Genomic DNA, 17,681 nt, shown 5'->3' with positions numbered 1-17,681 from the left:
GATAAGCCCGTGGTAGGCTTGTCAGGTGGCTGCCAAGATACAATGTGCTCTCAGCTTTATTTCTTCGTATACTTTCACGCTGCAGTGCAAACCCTATATTGTCTCTCTGTCAACACCGTACAAATGCGGCGAAGCTATAACCTGATGTGGCAGAGTGATTATAGAAATACTACCGGCGGTGGTTCCATGCACCTACACTAACATGAACTGCGGATGAACTAGCCGGACTGCAGTTGCTGTCTAATGGAGCGACCCTGCGGTGACAGCGCTTGTGAAACAGAAACAAGACGCTGGTGGATCAGTGGTTATGGTGCTGGGAAGCTGACCCGAAAGACGCGGGTTCGATCCCGGCCGCGGCGGTCAAATTTCGATGGAGGTGATATTCTAGAGGCCTGTGTACTGTGCGATGTCAGTGCACGTTAAAGAGCCCCAGATGATCGAAATTTCCGGAGCCCTTCACTACGGCGTCCTTCATAGCCTGAGTCGCTTTGGGACTTTAAACTCCCATGGACCAAAACCAACCAGAAACAAGACGCGATGCAAAAATCTTGCCAAGAAAGTTGCCGATTATGCTGGTGAAGGCGCTCTTGCTTGCGATCTCGTTTAAGTGCTTATATCCTTATTGATTCATGTTCTTGTGACCGCATGGAGCCACCGAAAGGTTTTAGTGGCCACTTCATTATTTCGGGTTAGTTTGTCCATGACTCTGCCTGTTTAGAGTGCAGCACTTCTGACACCCTGAGAGACGTAAAGGTTCTGAAAGTTGAGGACGAAAGTTTTTTTCACTCAGCAGAGATCGTCAGAGTTGCGACAAGGGCACCACTATGCACGGCTGAAAAGTAAACCGTCTGGCCTTAAGACATTTGACCAAGGTCGAACCAAAGAAGTGTGTGGGAATCCTGGCTTTGCGCCGTCGCCTTTGCGCGGCTGTGCCGGCCACCCGCGTTGTTTCTCCTCTTTCCCTTGCTCCCGCCTCAGGCGGTGGAGAGGCGGCTGGGTGACTAATCACTGTCATTTAGCCACAGCTCCGCCCCGGCTCCCCAAGGGCCTTTGCCATTGGCGCCTTTTGGCGGGAATTCGGGACCCCGCTTTGGGCGGCCGCGCGCCGCGCGACCGTCCGAGCGGGGCCCAGAGAGAGAGATCCCTCCGAGACAGCGCAAGGTGCGTACGTTACTGTTTGTCCGTGCCGGCCTTGCCGTTCGGACCAGTGCTTACTCGAGCTCGCCCGCACGTGTCCTCTGACCTGCAGCGGCTCGAGCCTGTCCAGCGGGGTCCAGCGACCTCTGACAGGCGTACCTTGTGTTGAATGCCCACTCTCTCTCGCAACCGGCCCAACGGTCGACACGAGAGAGAGATCACAGCACTGCCGCGGGGACATTCTCCTGCAGCGGCGTGCTAGCGGTGCGCATTACTCGAGTCGCTTCGTGCGCGCAGCGGAGCCTTGCTCCTCGCGCGCCCCCGGGACGGGGTGACTATTGAGTGTGTGTGTATCAGCTGGAGGACGATGTGAATAAACGTCTCCTTTGTGAACTTGGAGGCCTATTTCTTTGCGGCGAATCGCTCTCCTCCCAGCGGAGGTAGAGTGCGCCGCCACGGTGTCCCAGTGGTGTGTGGTGACGGCTGATCGGGGCCCTTGGCTCGCGCGAAGCTCGAACCCGCGGTGGGTGGTGGCCTGCGTCCACGTAGAAACCCACAACTGGCGCCCAACGTGCTAAGTCATTGGCGCTTACGCCTTTGATGGCACATTAGCCGAGCAGGTCGCCTTGACGATCACGCTTGCGCACCGTGTCTACCACCCCCAGCGCGGCACTCGGCAGCTACATGTCGGCTCCCTACGGAGTTGTAGCGTCGTTTGATGCGCTGGCTGCTGTTCCTTCGAATAGCTAGACACCGTGGTTGGCCGCGGCCCCCATTGGGGTTTACGGTGACACAACCCAAAATGTTGACCACGTGGCTCCCATTGGAGCTGTATCGGAAGCACCCTGCGGTGCATCCGCTGGTCACATGCCTCAGCTGTGCATGCTTTCCGCCCAGTGCGAAAGCAGTTCGTGTCACGCTGCCGCAACCGGCAGTTTCGAACAGCAGCAGCCGTGCCCCGCGAGCAGTCAATTCTGCTCTGGGAACGGCGAGGCGCTGGCCCGGTTCCCTGTGGAAACCACGCCGCTCATCGAACTAGGAGCCTTGCCTCCCTCGTTCGTGCAGCCCACCCAAGCCTCCACTGAGGCAGGGGTAAAGTGCGCTCAGTTGGCTGATGCGGCTCCGCGAGCCTGCGGGTCGGCTAGCGCGCTGGGCTCTCCTGATACAGCATTACGACTTTTCCGTGCAGTGTCGAAAGGGGAGCACAAACGTGGTAGCTGACGCGCTATCCCGTGCCCCACTCGCCAGCGGCGCCTTGACGCCTGTAGGCGGAGGGGGCGAAACAGCGGACGAGCCGCCGGGCGGCAAGGAGGGGGAACCCGCAAACGGGTTAACCCATTCCGCTAACCAGGCGAGCAGCGCTTCGCAAAGCGGACGAGAGGCAAAGCTCTTCGTGAGCGCCTCGGAGGTGCCGACGCGAACGGAAATTTTGGCTGCAAACCTGAGTGGGGACGAGACCATGCTCCCCTCTGGGATGACTGGAATCGTTTTCAGCCGTAAGAGCTACTGAAAGCCCAGCAAAATGACCCCTTTTGTCGCGAGGTGAGCGACGGTCTCAGGGAGACGGAGCGCCGTGACGCTACTTGTATTGTAGCGGGCGCAGGGGGGCAGAAGCCAGCGTGTGTCGCGGCGAACCCCGGGGAGTCATATTTGCTGGACCATGACGGGCTCGTGCTGAAGTACATAGCCACCGATGACGAGTCCATCGACCCGTTCTAGGTGGTTATCCCCAAAAGTCTAAGAGGCGCACTTTTGCGATTCTCTCATGACGAACCACTGGCCGGTCATCTGAGTGACTCCAAAGTTTTTGCAAAACTGAGTCAATCGGTGACGTGGCCCGGCATGAAGCGTGACATTATCCGCTATTGCCGTTCCTGCCATGTCTGTCAAGCGGTGAAGTCACGGGGTGGCAAGCCGCCTGGAATGATGAAACCGATTGACAGTGTGCGTCCGTGGCAGATGGCCACCTGCGATTTGATGGGGCCTTTCCCCAGGAGCAAGCAGGGGTTCATTGACCTGAAGGCCTACGCGTCACGGTCTGATGAGCTTGCGCCGGTACCCATTGGTATCAAAGGCAAGTGTAAAGGCACAACTGGTGCTGCGGAACGCAAGCGTACGGAGCACCGGTACAATCTGAGGCGACGGTCACCTGTGTGATTGATGCCGGACGGCGGACTTTTCCGCAACCGAAGGCACGCAGCCTCAGCTAGCTGGCGAGCTTTCTTGTCAGGCCCTACCCAGGTGAAGCACGGTGTGTTTTTTTCTGTTGTTGTTTTGGCAGCATGCTCAGTTCCAGCCTTGTGGGTTTATCAGTTTATTTATTTGTTTTGTTTTAGTCAGTTTCTAGCCACTTTCGTTTCCCCACTTGTACGTCTGTTTTCGTTCTAACGTACCGAGATGTACATAGGCAAACTTCAGCAAGCTCGTGCTTGCTCTTATCTTCAAGAAGAAAAAGATTAGGTGTCGTTTGTACAGCGAGCCTTTTCTCATTTCCGGCCCGACTGTGAGCCGTGTGTCGCGGTGCGAGTTTTGTGCGGCCCGCATGGAGGGGAAGTTGGCGGGGCGTTTGGGGCGATGGGGGGGGCGGAAAGTGCACCCTTTGACCCTCGCCGCGGCGCCTCTGGACGCTTCTGATGAGGGGATCGTTGTCGCCGACCAGCGTCCGCGCACTTGCCGGTGTATGCGTGGTTGTGGCTGTGACTGTGTGCGCGCGTAACCATGAGCCAAGGCGACGCCTGTGAGTTGTGCCGTTGTGTCCTTCTGCGTGAGCGCGAGGATGAGAAGCACCCCTTGCTGTGGACAAGGTTACACATCTGGACGCCGCCGAACGTCCTCGCCCGTTTCAGCCGGCGTGAAGGGGGTGCACTAACTGTCTTGTGCCCGAACGTGATGTCGTGTCCAAGGGCGCGAGGTCAGTGCTCTGCCGCGGCCCCGTCGTCATCAACGCACCCTACATCAACGGAAAGAAGACCGCCATCAGTCGTCGGCCCTCCCAACCCGTTCAACTTGAAGCCTGCGAGCGGTGAGTCGCCGACCGGCCCACTGGGCCGCGCCATCGAACTTTGAGGCTGGCATCCACCTGTAACATAGCTGTACAGTTGTATTCACATCTTATTGTATATAATCTGCAAGCTGTTTTGATTTACTGAAGCGTATGCAAGTGTTGTTTGCCTTGTTTTTCCTTTGTTTTTTTACATTGTTCTGGCTGGAACTGGTGTAGCTAGTTTTTTTTTGTGTGTATTCATTTCTTTATTTTGGAACTGAAGTGTATCTAGTTTTTTTTGTGTATTCATTTCTTTATTTTGGAACTGAAGTGTAGCTAATTTTTTTTGTGTATTGATTTTTCTTTATTTGGCCGCGTGCTTTGCCGATGGGTAGGAGGGCATTTAAGGAGAGGGGGATGTGGGAATCCTGGCTTTGCGCCGTCGCCTTTGCGCGGCTGTGCCGGCCACCCGCGTTGTTTCTCCTCTTTCCCTTGCTCCCGCCTCAGGCGGTGGAGAGGCGGCTGGGTGACTAATCACTGTCATTTAGCCACAGCTCCGCCCCGGCTCCCCAAGGGCCTTTGCCATTGGCGCCTTTTGGCGGGAATTCGGGACCCCGCTTTGGGCGGCCGCGCGCCGCGCGACCGTCCGAGCGGGGCCCAGAGAGAGAGATCCCTCCGAGACAGCGCAAGGTGCGTACGTTACTGTTTGTCCGTGCCGGCCTTGCCGTTCGGACCAGTGCTTACTCGAGCTCGCCCGCACGTGTCCTCTGACCTGCAGCGGCTCGAGCCTGTCCAGCGGGGTCCAGCGACCTCTGACAGGCGTACCTTGTGTTGAATGCCCACTCTCTCTCGCAACCGGCCCAACGGTCGACACGAGAGAGAGATCACAGCACTGCCGCGGGGACATTCTCCTGCAGCGGCGTGCTAGCGGTGCGCATTACTCGAGTCGCTTCGTGCGCGCAGCGGAGCCTTGCTCCTCGCGCGCCCCCGGGACGGGGTGACTATTGAGTGTGTGTGTATCAGCTGGAGGACGATGTGAATAAACGTCTCCTTTGTGAACTTGGAGGCCTATTTCTTTGCGGCGAATCGCTCTCCTCCCAGCGGAGGTAGAGTGCGCCGCCACGGTGTCCCAGTGGTGTGTGGTGACGGCTGATCGGGGCCCTTGGCTCGCGCGAAGCTCGAACCCGCGGTGGGTGGTGGCCTGCGTCCACGTAGAAACCCACAAGTGCTAGAACGGAAGAAAAAATTGCAGAGTGTCCAGCCTGAAGTTTTAACGCGCTTCTCGGAACGGGACCGTGTATATCTTTGGGGCAGCTTTACAAGTACTCGCGAAGCACTGTGACTCTAATACGCTTAAGCGACGCATAATCCGTTGACAGCCACCGCGCCGCCGCGGAGCTTTTTCGGAAGCTCCGCATGTTTGTTTGAAAGTAAAACTTGTTCCGGCACTTTTACCGTTGACGTTCCTAAATCTTAGAAGCAGGCTTAAGAGAACTTTGATGATGTACTGAAAAGTGCTGGAGGTCAGAGGATCAGTGTACTAGGCAAAGTTGTTGACGAGATTATGAGGGTATCATGCCCTACCCTGCCTTTCAGGCATGTTCTGGAACGCGTCAGATTTGTTGATTCGGTAAGTTGGGAGAACCAATGGCACAAGGGTCACTTTCCGGAGATGTTTTGCTTTCTTGGAACCGTGCCAGAGCAGTAAATGGTCAGGCTACAGCCGGGCGTCATTAAACACTTTGTAACTTTTCCACATCGAGTTGCGATCTTGCCTAACGATTCAAGCGCGAAATAGAAAGATTGAAAGGGAAGGGTGTGATACGAAAAGTTGAGGTTAAAGTCAGTGATATGAAGGCATACTTTAATTTTACAGCAATGAGAAGGCTCGAGAGTATGCGCTTGCCAAACTAAAGCAACAAGCTCACTCGTAAACGACCACAGAGAGCGGTTGACAATACTAACACTCGACCAGGCGAGGCTGACGGTTCATTGTTCGCTGCTGGACGCTAACACCGGTCATTAACACCCGTGACTTACCACAGACTCAGAAAAGCGGATGCACCATTCGGTAGATGTTGCTTTGCCAGGTTCCCATTTGCAAAGACTTCCGCTTTTGAATGCATCAAGAACCTCCGAAATTTTTAAGGGTTTCCCAGGTGCTAGTGCTAAATATAGTGTGCTAGTGTTTGACAACAGCAAACAGCAGAGCATCAGCAAGCAGCGCTTGGATGAAAGAAAAATAAAGGGTCAAATTTGAGCTAAGCAGGAGTGCCGAAGGCACCTTCGCACTTAATCCTTTAGCTCTTGCAAAAAAGACAGATTGCTCGACAGCGATATAACGCGCCTGATAGTCCCAGAAACTTTAACGGACTTTCTGATAAGGCCTAAAAAAGTTGTGAAGTGTGAAGTGACATTTACCGACTACCACAACTGCCGACTATCCAGACCATCTCAACAATCGTGTATAGGGTGGCACGGGAAAAATCTCCTAGACATTTAGCCCACATTCCGGGTGAAGAAGTGAAAATGGTAGTCCTTCTACTCACCACCCCCTTAACCAATGCGAGTGCCTGCTCAGAAGTCTGCCCTGTAATATCACACCAGACAGCACATTTTTGAAGTTGCGGAATGCGCAGCGTGCCATGGTAAAACTTCTATTGGCTCGCAGGGGGACGTGGTAAGCTTCATCGATAGCGACGTGGACGCCATGTTGCACTCCGGGGGAAACTCTACCAGCTATCACTATAACCGGGCCTTGCTAGTTTTCATTCGTTATTACAGCGACATCTGTTAAGCGCCCTTTCCGGTATTTCGCGTCGTAGTAGTTCGTTGTAGTCTCTAGTCGTCGGCGTAACCGATGGTTGCGTTGCCGTGGGAACCACTCGGAGGATGGTTACCGTGCAATGAGGAAGGTATGACGCGAGCGCAGAAATGCGTAACCGGAGGGTGATTACCACAGGAACCATCCGGAGGGCGGTTACCGTGGAAGGAAGAGGGCCGCGGGAGAGCGGAGAAATCTCCAATCGGAGGATGGTTACCATAGAAGGATGAGGGTATGGCGAGAATGTAAGAAGGCGTGACCGGTTGGCGGTTGCCATAGGAACCACATGGAGGGTAGTTACCTTGGATGGATGAGGAGGGTTACCGTAGAAGGAGGAGTGTGTGGCGAGAGCGTGGGAGGGCGTAACAAGAGGGTGGTTACAACGGTAACCGTCCGGCAGGTGGTTACCGTGGAAGGAGGAGGTTATTGCGAGAGCGAGAGAAGGCGCAACTAGTACGTGGTTGTCATGGGAGCCACCCGGAGGGTAGTTACCCTGGTTGGATGAGGAGGGTTACCATGGAAGGAAAAGTATGTGGCGAAAGCGTGGGAGGGCGTGACAAGAGGGTGGTTACAACGGTAACCTTCCGGCAGGTGGTTACCGTGGAAGGAGGAGGATATCGGGAGAGTGGAGGAATCCCCATTCGGAGGATGGTTACCTTGGAAGGAGGAGGGTATGGCGAGAGCATACGAACGCGCAACCGTTACGTGGTTGCCGTGGGACCAGAAGGTGGTCAGTCTAGAAGGAGAACGAGAGCTGCCGTGAAAGGAGGGCACGGCGTGAGGAGGAGGGTATGGTGAGAGAGTAGGGTGGCGTACGACTGTCGAGGAAGGAGGGTGTGGCGAGAGCGGATGAATATAGGCCGGTCAATAAGCTGCAGCTGCTGCGTAACGCGCCACCCGAGGAGAGGATTATCGGCGGCGCTGCGCGTCCAGAGCGGCGGACTGCAGAGGAGACCTAGACGAAAAGCGACTATGCATGAAAAACTAAAAAGAGCGCTCTAGAACTATACAAATGTGACGTCGCTCTCATATACTCTACCACAACATATCGTACAGTACAAACGTCTAAGCTGTCACTAAATCTTGCGTTAACCAGTGGTAACCATCGTGTCAATTGTTACTGTGCTTTTTAATTTTATTTTTACTCACAGGCTATATCGCTTTGCCCGGAGGCTCTACCGCTGAGGGTTACAGTGTTGGGAATACGTGTTTCTTCACGTACACTTCACAATTGTTTCTATTAACGGCAACTGTATACGCTGAGTTAGTCTCAAAACAATCATGAGCATGCTTGAAAACATAGTGAGGCGTATGTAATTATGTAATTCTTTACTAATTCATGTTCAACGTTGGAATATTCGAAATGGAAGCTTTACCCGTAATTTCCACCACTTCTGCTCACATTTTGTCATTCATCTCAAAAGCCTACACAAGATAAGCTTTGGTTATCAGTTTTGAATTGTCCGATGTTTTACTCGATATGCCGTAAATATATTCCAGAATTGGCATTGATCTATGTACATTGACCGCGCGAGGTGTCTTTCTGAGATTTAGTCGATTGAAGCCTAAGGTTCTGGCACGCCTTTACGAATGCATGAACAACATGGGCCTTTCATTGGCAAACGACCGAAATTATCACATGTACAGTCGTTTCCAAAAGTAACTGGGCACAGGTGATTTGTTTCTTAGCCGCGTAGCGAAGCACTTGTGGCAGCCCTTAATCTCTGAATCTGTGCAAAGTAAAGTGAACGATTGTCCTCGCGTTTTGACACCTTTCGGTTTTCAGGAGGGCCGTAACGGCTCTGTTATGCGGTTGAGAGGCAAAAAACTGTTGCTCGGTTACTTTTGCAAAGGGGGTACGTATGTGCGCTGAGAATGCTGCGTTATTACGTTGTTCTCCATGACATATGGAGAGCTGATCTTTTTATTTTTGGTTCTGAATGAAACATGAGAACACCATATTTTTTTTTTTTACTGACTAACGTCTTCGCCTCTAATTTTTTTTTTTTTGCATCAAATGCAGTCACTCGCTGTAACCGTAAAGTCATGGACAAAAGTTTAAGGAATGCAGTCGCGCGAGGAAAGAATGATGCTGCTTTGCCTCGCTATCCAGTAAGCGAATATTCGTTTCGGCAGATAGAGCATGCATGTACTTTTATGCTTGTAGGCTTTTTGGACGTCTTGAAGAATATCGAGCGCCCTCTACAATTTTTCAACCGAAAACCCTCGTTCACAGACGGCAATCTCGCATTCTTGTTGGAAAAAGGAGGGAGGAACTGTCCCTTTATCCGTATGAGAGAAAGGTTACAGGTATGACACAACAGAGCAGGGGTGCGAATGCGAGGAGTGATTGCAGACAGGTACTCGTCAACGGAATGCATGAATGCAACCTTTCGACAACTGCCCTTTATAAACACACTATCTCGAAAGTTGGTGGTGACCGACGGGCCTTCAGGTTCCCGCAGATTAGGGGACAGCCCTCCTCACCTTCTCAGTTAATAAAGAATACAGTGGAGGGTGACTGACTCATACTCTCGCGCTAACCCCTTCAGTCAGCAGAGCAGGAAGTGAAAACGAGGTCTGCGAACGAGGTTGTTTGGTTGGAAGAAACCTGCCTGTAAGTCAGCTTTTCTGTAATTCTGCAAGTTGCTCATTGATTTTCCTGGCCCCACCAAAATAATTTGTTTCCCCTGAATACATATCCTGCAAACTTTGCTCGCCGAGTGTACGCTAAATTATTTAGTGAGCTAATGTTATTAATATATATAAGAAACAAGTGGTCCGAAAAAGGCACCCTGTGGGACACCCGATGTGAAATCTACGTAACCCGACACATTGAGAAGGTTTTGAGTATGCATCACGGTTGCTGAAGCATCCCTGTCAAAAAAGGTGAGACCACATATTTCCCTTCCTAAGAAAATAACTGCCGTCCAACGTGCTTGACGATAACCAGAGTATCCAGCGCTGCCGTAGCATTGCGAAATGTTATCCATGAGGCCGGATGTGAGTACGGAAATAGCGCAGCTTGTGAAGCAGTCCAGAATTTCCGCACACTACGCCAGCTAGCCGATCAAAGGGATGATTTGCGTCGATGTGTTTTCCTGGGTGCGATTAGCGATAGGTCTCCGTGTAATTAAGAGCCAGACCAAGCATGATTGCTGCCTACTTGTCAGCGCACACAAAAACAGTAAGAAACAAAAGTTGATGCTATGATCGAAGGGTAGAAATTTATTTTCACTCGTCATAGAAACTTTAGTGATGTCTAGCGGCCACCGGCCGGTAACGATTGCCCGTCCTCCAGCAAGACCTCGTGATGACAATGTGAGTTTAAAGTGCCGTTAGGGTAAGGGTAGACTATAACGACAAATACAGACAGTTAAGAAGCACATTTAAATAATTAAAAAAACAGCTGGTGTCGCATCGATCATATACGACGCCATGCGACAAATTTGCATTTGGCGTATTGGCTGTCCATTACGCTTTTACACTGACCACCTTCCCATTGCTTCCTTCAGTTTGATTTCCTGGTTGAGCGGTGGGTTCCTCTAATTCCTTCACTGTGGCCTCTGCTTCACACGGTCCTCATTGTTGGGTGGGAAATGCAGGTGTTTTGTAAATATGCGCTTCTGGAGGGAGGAGGACTCACGCGTCGCCGCCGTTTTGGGGGGAATGTAACTCCCTTTTTTGCGCAACATTCTCCTCTTCGCAACTTGGACAGCGGCTACGCATTCATGACGAACACTGCACTAAAAGATATCGCTGTAAAAGTCATCACTGCAGTGAAGCTAAGTAGCTCGCCAGGAGCTTCCCTCATCTCACCAGGGGCAATCCCTTTTGACGGAGCGCCGCTGCTTCCTACTTCACTCATGGCAACGCCAACCCCCGCCTTGACTGCGACTGTCCCTACCGCCGGTCCCTCCTATCTCACTCTTCGGACCTCACGGACCGCTAAGCCCTTCCACGGCGACCAGTTCGAGGATGCCGAGGACTTTCTGGCTCACTACGAACGGGTCGCGATGTTCAACAGCTGGCACGACGCTGCGAAAATGCGAAACATGTACTTCAGCTTTGAAGACGCAGCCCGGGCGCGGTTTGAGAATCGCGAGGCCACATTGTCTACGTGGCCGGCCTTCCGCCGTCAACTTCTGAGTACGCACGCCAACAGTGACCGCCGGGAGAGTGCGGAGCGTGCCCTGACCTCTCGCATTCAACTCCCGAACGAGGGTGTCGCAATGTACCTCGAGGATGTGACGCGTCTTTGCGATCGCGTCGATGCGCCCATGAGTGAAGAAAAGAAGCTGCGGCACCTGATGCGCGGCGTCAAAAACCAGCTCTTTTCCGGCCTCGTACGGAACCATGCAGCCTAACACCGTTGCGGAGTTTCTGGCCGACGCTGTGCGTATGGAGAAACTGCTGCAGCGGAGGTCCAGTCAGTACACCCGGCAAAAACATCCAGCATCCACGCTGTCTACGTTGGATCGGGTCTACTACGATCACGGCACAAATCCGAGCTCCCTTCGCGAACTCATCCGCTCCGTGGCCCGCGAGGAGCTGCAGCAACTCCAAGCAACGTTTGCACCCGGCATCGATTCCCTGACTAGCGCCCAGCACGCAGTCAGGGCACCGGTCGCTGCGGTCGTTCTAGCGCCGCAACCGGCCCCATCCGTTCCAGCGTCGTATCCGGCCCTCATCCAGCCAGTGACGTTCCCGGGCGTCCTGCGCCGCCCAGCCCCATTTTCTGGCCCCTCGCCTTACACTCCTCCAGTAATCGCGGTGCACACTGCTCAACCGCTTCCCTACTGGGCGGATAGGCGCCAGGCGCCGCGGAAGACTGATATCTGGCGTGCTCCAGGTCAACCATCCCTCTGCTACCACTGTGGCGAGGCAGATCATCTGTGCCGGAAGTGCCCTTATCGCCAACTGGGATTGCGAGGATTTTCCCCCGACAGCCCTCGTCCGTGAACCGGTGAGCGGCCTCAGGACATCCCTGAGTACGTCACCCGCCAGCGTAGTCCTTCACCTTCTCCGCGCCGCGATTCGCGATCGCCTTCGCCAGCCGCTGTTCGCTTTCTGGGTCCCGTTATGCCGCAGAACGACGCGGTTCTTCTAGCCCTTGTCGCGAAAACAAGACCCGGAAACCTTTGGAGACGACGAAGCCGAACGCCTATTCGCCGAAAAGCTTACACCGCAGCACCGATCCAATCGCCCCGACGTCGACAACCGACCGCCGAACAGTTTTCGCCGACGCGCCGTTTGAATCGCCCCAACGCCGCACCCCGAATCGCTGATCAGATTCCTCCGCCGCACCGCTCGAGTCACTCCCAGCCGACATCGACAGGCCGCGCTAAAGGGCAGATCTTCTCGGACATCCCTGTTCTTGACGACGCGAAGGAGGTCAGAGCGTTGGCCGGTACCGCTGCGGATTACTCAATCCATAGCGGACGACTTACGGCGACCTTGAAAAAAGTGACGACACCGTGGGAAGGGCCAGACATACGTACGGCCGGCAGACATGTCGTAACACTAAGTATGTGTAAGGCTCCCGGCGGGTTACGGTGCGAGGCTACACATTCGTCGCCACTTTTCTCGTTCTGCGCGAATGCTCTCGCGATATCATCCTTGGCATCGACTTTCTTCGGGAGCACGGTGCCACTTATCGACCTTCCGAATCGCTTGGTGACATTTTCAACCGAAATGACCACAGAAAAGCCTGAGCACAATGGTTCCAGGTCCACAATGCGAGTCGCCGATGATAACACCACGGTACCACCACGCGCCAGCATCCTCGATAGAGTTACCTGCGACGAGCCACATCGGAGACTCCGGGTTGTCGAGCCTAATGTCTCCCTTTTACTAACTATGGAGATTTCTGTGGCACGAGGTCTTTGCTTCTTTCATGACGTTTGTACAGAGGTACTTGTTACCAATTTCTCCGATGAACATCGCCATCCGTTAGGTGGCACACCATAACGTACGTAGACTATGTTCAGGAAGAGGCCGATTGCTTTTCTTGCGAGGAAGCTCCGCCTATAGGGGACCGCAGCTTCGCAGGGGGGCGCTGCGGACGCCACTGAAAAGCGCCCTCTCCGGCCGACTCCGCACTATTGTCCGGGCAAGCCGGTCTCCCTCCCATTGAGTAGCTGCGCGATCAGCGCGCTTTCTCCTGAAAAAAAAAGCCAGTTCTGCACGTACTTTGCACGTGTTGGCCAGCCTGCAAATCTCTTTGTGCAGTCGCGAGCTTTTTCCCTCGTGCTTGAACGCTGACGAGCTTCAGAGGATTAGCAAAATGTACAGGGGCGCTAGAAAAAAATGCGGACTGCACGGCGCCCACGCGCTGCGCAGTCGGAATTTATCTTCAATGCGTTTTTACCTCGGTAGTAACAAAAAGACGCTAGAGTGGTACATTATTGTATCACGGATGTCTCCAGCGTATTTGTGTTGCGAGCCAAGAATAAGCGTGACGAAAATAAATTCCAACAGCGGAGCGCCTAGGCACTGCGCTGTTTGCATTTGTTTCTGTCGCGGCAGTACGCTCTCAGATAGTGGACAGTGGATTTTTTTTTTCGCTGCGCAAACTTGAAAAATGAACTGCTAGTGGATCAGGCCCACTACGTGAAGCAGATTGTCGACGAAAAAGCCGGTACCGTAACGGCGAAATGTGTATCGCAAGTAAATGACGAGGTCATTTAAGACGTGGAATTCGAGGTAAATACCATTTTTTTTTTGGCGCAGCCATCTTCGCAAGATGCTTTATTTCGTTGGGTGGCTGAGCAGTTAGATGCATGCAGGTTTGTTGGCGAAATAAAAAGGAATTTGTTACGTGTTTCGCTGAAAAATAATGGAAATAATTTTTATTTTAACTTAAAATAAAGTGGCCTTAAGGCGACACGCGACGCTGAGGAGAAAATCGAAAACACTCACGAAATGCGCCTACCAGCTTCTTGCTATATACGGCAAAGAGAAAAAATGCTCTAGTTTGGACAATCGCTACAACGGAGATATGCGGTTGGTATATTTATTTTAATGCCGATTACAGCGCACGCGCATCCCCAATTTATTTGCAGAGCCATCGCTCATATGCAAACGCTCATTCATGTGCAAGCAAACATTTTAATTATTTTTGTTTTTAGAAATTTTTTACATGTAAAGCAACTTCGAAAATTGAGCCAGGCGTCACAAGTCGGAACATTGAGGCGATCACTGACCTTGCCTCACACGCGTCTGCATAATGCCGCTAGCTGTTGTCAGTCTCCAAAATAAAAAAATGGCAAAAGAAATGAGTTTCGTTAGCGCGAGCTTTACTAAACACTGCATGCTTAGTGAATTACAACAAAAACTGCTCAGAAATAATATTACGCGTGCAACATGCTAAACGTGTTTAGCAACAGGCAAAAGCTTACTTCACCCTGCCCATAGCAGTTATCGAGGCCTGCCGTTTCTCGTTCTCATCCATTTCATACACCGGACAAAAACACTTTTTAATAGGAAAAAGTGTATGAACGCATTTTTTTTTTCATATACTGGAAGATTTCACTATAGCAATCTCCCATCGATAGGCTTGCATTTTTTTTTCGTTTTAACGTTTTTCCTATCGTCAACTGCTCGATACGAGCGATGAAAAATATTTAAGATTTTGCTGCATATAGAAAGGGTGGACCATTACCTTCAATATTTCCGTTACTGTACGTTACCATTTTCCAATATTAAATTTTTTCCCCCAAGAATGTAGGACATCTCCAGGAAATCTGTAGAATTCCACGGGCAGTCCTTGGCCGTCGATGTTCAGAGAACTATTGTGACAGCCCCAGACACAACAAGTTTCTCCACTCTTAGAACGTCGCGGAATTCACAGCGAGCGGCAACAACACTTTTGTGCGCCCGCGAGCAGGACGGCGCGTACTCACAATGAAAGAGAGAGTGACAGCTGCGCGAGCAGCACGCGCATACCAGTCGACAGGCTGCTGGCTCAATGCGCTCCGCCCGCGACGTGCCCGGACGGAAACGCCAAAATGACCGGCAGGGGAGAAGTGGCGCTGGTGCAGTGGCAGCAAACTTCAGGTGCGCTTCCAGAAGCGGTTAACGACGTCGACATAAATCCAGGCCATACACTCGCTGAAAAGAGGAAACTGCGGGGCCTCTTGCGTGAGTTTAAAGCGCGTTTTATGTCGTCGTCCGAAGTGCAACAAACGTCGATAGTTAAACACCGCATTATCACGCATGAAGGCGCTCGGCCCATCTATCAGCAGCCCTATCGTGTGTCCCCTCGGGAAAGAGGTGCTATCCAAAGGCATGTCACCGAGATGCTCGCAGACGGCATCATCCAACCGCCAAGCAGTCCGTGGTCGTCTCTGTAGCCCTCGTGAAGAAGAAAGACGGAACACTACGATTCTGCAACGGCTACAGGAAGCTTAACAGTGTGCCCAAGAAAGACGTATATCCGCTACCGCGTAATGACGACTCCCTCGATAGACTTCGGCGAGCCAAACACTTCTCTTCGGTCGACCTCAGGAGTGGTTATTGGCAAATAGAAGTTGATGAGAGGGACCGTGAGAAAACCACCTTCGTCACAACGGACGGGCTCTACGAATTCCGCGCCCTCCCATTCGGGCTCTGCTGCACTCCTGCAACATTCCAAACAATGATGGACACCGTGCTCACAGGTTTGAAGTGGCAGATATGCCTTGTTTATCTCGACGACGTCATCATTTTTTCCGTAACGTTCGCGGAACATCTGTACCGCCTCAGAACTGTCCTCGAAGCCGTTCGATCCGGCAACCTCTCCCTCGAATCAGAAAAGTGCTACTTCGGGTTCACCGAATTGAAGTTTCTCGGAGACGTCGTGACTGCTGACGGAATCCGTGCTGACCCTTGCTGCCGTTGCTGCCTTTCCTGTCCCCGCGGACAAAAAAGAAATCCGACGGTTGCTGTGCCTCTGCTCCTACTATCGTCGCATCATTAAAAACTTCGCCCAGCTCGCCAGCCCTCTTACGCTCTTAACCCGGGATTACGCATCATTTTCCTGGGGCAGCGAATAGCAGACGGTTTTCGGCGAGTTAAGACGCCGGGTCCAATCGCCCCCGATCCTGGCACATTTCGACGACGATGCCGACACGGAGTTACACACTGATGCAAGCAACGTCGGACTTTGCACCGTTCTAGTTCGGCAGAAAAACAGTGTCGGCAAAGTAATCGCCTACGCCAGCCGCGCACCCTCGCGCGCTGAATCTAGCTACTCGACTACCAAAAAGGAATGTTTGGCTGTAGTCTGGGCCGCCGCTAAGTTCCGGCCGTACCTGTATGGAGGGCTATTTCGTGTCGTCATCGACCATCACTCGTGGCGTGGCGAAGTTGGTTAATTGGTTAACAACGTGCCTGTGGCTCAGACTACCTCGTATAAATACCTAGGCATTCTTTTATCACCGCACCTATCATGGACCGAGCATATCACTTCCATCTGTGCTAAAGCATCTCGCTCCCTTGGTTATCTCCGCCGCAACCTAAAAAATGCGCCTGCGCATGTTCGCAAGTTAGCTTACGTGACTTACGTTCGCCCCCAGCTTGAATATGCATCTCCGGTATGGTCACCACATCAGAACTATCTGAACTTAAAATTAGAATTGATACAAAACAGAGCTGCCAGATTTATTTCTAACAATTATACCCGCCAATCAAGTGTGTCTGAAATGAAAAAAGAACACGATCTCCCGCCCTTAGAAAAACGCCGCCAAGTCGCGCTTCTATGCTTGATACACAAGTACGTGTACACAGATAGACCATCACCTCTGCCACTCAGCAATCCACTGCGCACGTCTCGACGCTTGCATAACCATCTTAGTTTTTCTCGCATTTTCGGCCGTACAAAAGCGTTCAATTCATCTGCACTTCCTCGTGCCATTTCACTCTGGAATGATCTTCCTGATGCAATTGCATCGTTACCTAACCCTGCGTCATTCCGTGAACATGTGTTAAACTTATACTGCTAGCGCTAAGTACATGTGTTATTTTGTACAACGTACATGTGTTACCATGTTAGCCTTATTTTCTGTGTATATGTATGTATGCACCTGTAAGTATTGCGCTGTGTAGGTACGATTTAGGTTTCTGTTAGTTCTTGTGAATTATGTTCTGTTTTGATACTTATATACCAAGTGTTTGCCTCTTGTTGCTGAAATCCCTTTTGATACTGTAACCCCCCTAACACAATGCCCGTTCGGGCCTGTGAGGTTCAATAAATAAATAAAACCTGCCAACAATAAAAGTACATGTCATGACTGCGTGTGATTGCTTTCACTTCAAGCCTCAGCTTTTCTAGCATTGAGTCAGTCTGTGATTAAGACAGATGTTAAGGCTAGACACGCCTGTGCGTTCGAGGGTCAACACCGCGGAAACCCTCGAAGCTTTCTTCGGGGTTTTTCTCTTTTTCGGACCTGACGAACGTTTTAACAGTGCGCAAGACAGGTGCTGATAGATGCGACTCTCCCCTTGGCAGCATGCACAAAAGTACTCCATATCAGCTGGCCATCTTGAATTCAAAAAAAGGGTAATAAGTAAATACCGTGAGCAGTGTCTACCACCGTCACTTTCAGTCTCTTAAAACTGCCGGTCCGATTAGAAAATTGGGCATCTCGGGCCCACGCCTCTATATGAGTAAAGAATAAAGGAGCATGGGGGCTGTGATTATAGATTGAGAAAGCGATGCTAGTTAAATGCTGTTGAAATAGCACAGCCGCTGAATTG

Source organism: Amblyomma mixtum, chromosome 3, assembly GCF_055824585.1.
Source record: "Amblyomma mixtum isolate Tamu chromosome 3, ASM5582458v1, whole genome shotgun sequence".
Lineage (NCBI taxonomy): Eukaryota > Metazoa > Arthropoda > Arachnida > Ixodida > Ixodidae > Amblyomma > Amblyomma mixtum.
Note: the sequence above shows the minus strand (reverse complement) of the source record.